This window comes from Pundamilia nyererei, unplaced genomic scaffold, assembly GCF_000239375.1.
Source record: "Pundamilia nyererei isolate P.nyererei 1_Seehausen unplaced genomic scaffold, PunNye1.0 scaffold00588, whole genome shotgun sequence".
NCBI classification, from domain to species: Eukaryota; Metazoa; Chordata; class Actinopteri; order Cichliformes; family Cichlidae; genus Pundamilia; species Pundamilia nyererei.
In genome coordinates this window covers 43,549-45,545 of record NW_005187989.1, presented here as the reverse complement: position 1 = coordinate 45,545, position 1,997 = coordinate 43,549, and positions in this window count along the sequence as shown.

The window sequence follows — 1,997 nt, the reverse complement described above, 5'->3', positions numbered from 1 at the left end:
CAGTTACCTCATTGTTTGGACTTCCTGTCCAGATTACTTTTTTTCCTTTGAATCTGACCACACTAATTTGACTGTGACTGCAGGAAGCCTTTTAAATGGGACACTGTACTCAGACTTGGGTTTTAAAGTCTTCACCAGAGTCATGGCACCCAAAAAGGCTAAATTCAAATGTTTGCAGATTTAAATTTGAAAAAAACAAACAAACAAACAAACTTGTATTACATTGATTTGTACAAAAGTAAAAAAAAAAAAAAAAAGCAAAACAGAATGATGTATGCTTAAATAACAACCATGCAATTTACCTGATAGTATATCATTTACAAGATCAACTGTAAAACAAAACAATCTTTAGAAATTAGATTTTTTTTTTTATTTGCCAGGAACAACGTTTTCACACCACAAAGAGGTTCCAGACCAAATGGGAAGAAGGTCTTGATAGTAATTACTGATGGACAATCTACTGACCGGTATGATCTACGAGATGCAACAAAGCGAGCAGAGAGTAAAAACATTGTTCGATTTGCTATTGGGGTAAGTACTTTCATTACTAAACTTGCAGAATGTTGTGTTTTATACTAGTACTTGGTTTTGTTCACTTGTCACACTACACTCCCATTATAATGCACTATAGGGAGACAGGTCCTGAGCAACTCATTCACTACAGCTTCAGAAGCTGCTTGGCCATAGAGACCCAGTCTATGAAGCTCACAATCTTTGTGCTGCATTAATGCCACAGGAGGTTAAAAGTGTTTTCAACTTTTACACTGAGTTGACATGGCTCTAAAGCAGGGGTCCCCAATCCCAGTCCACGTGGGCCGGTGTCCCTGCAGGTTTTAGATCTCACCCTGGTTCAACACACCTGAATCACATGATTAGTTCATTACTAGGCCTCTGGAGAACTGAAGACATGTTGAGAAGGTAATTTATCCATTTAAATCAGCTGTGATGGATCAAGGACACATCTAAAACCTGCAGGGACACCGGCCCTCGTGGACTGGGATTGGGGACCCCTGCTCTAAAGGCTTCCACTTTGAAATAATACCATTTATAGTCAATCGTGGAATATACAGGAGGGATTAAATTTCACAAACTGACTTGTTGCAGCAGTGCGATCATATTACAGTATCACACTCATATTAGCTAAGGTCTTTAAAATGACTAATTCTTTATCAAATATTTGTTAAGGCTAAGTAATGGCTTAGTGATGTGTGTAAATTTTACTGTAAATCAGGTGAAGTATAAGGACTGTATTTTACTAAAGTGAGCAAATAATCTTGCTTAATATGAGGTCTCAAACATATCTGTAAAATCATAGGTGGGCAGCGCATTTAGGCTCCCTGATGCAAGAAAAGAACTGCGCACCATTGCATCCACTCCCTCATATGTGTTTGAAGTGGAGAACTTCGACGCACTTGAAGTAATAAGACAGAATCTGCAGGACAAAATTTTCTCCATCGAAGGTATGAACATGAATTTATTGTTTCAACTTAAAATTCCTGTAAATGTTTCAAAAATTCAAATAATTACATTATGTTAAATATTATTTTACTGCCTACCTATTCATAAGAGTTTTTTCACATCAGATGTCATTCCTAACATGATGATAATCTGTGTGTTTTACTGGAATTGAAGCAGTGAACTTTCATTTGTTGTGTAAACTGCTACACTATGAAGCAACTAAAATCACCACATTGTATGAACTTTATTATATTGTATTCATTAGATTCACATTTTAAATTGAACATCCTGTAACTTTACATTAGAGAAATGAACAACTGTAAAACAACTGTTTTACTGTTATAATAAACAGTAAAAAATCATTTGAAATTATTTGTTATATTAATGAATGTAATAATAATGCTAAATTTGATGCTAAGCATGCTATTACTATAACGTTTTGAAAGGAAGAATCCATTTTCAGATACTTTTATAATAAACAAATTATTTGAAAATTGTACTTAGCATAATGAAGCATAGTGAGAGAATGAACCTGTATG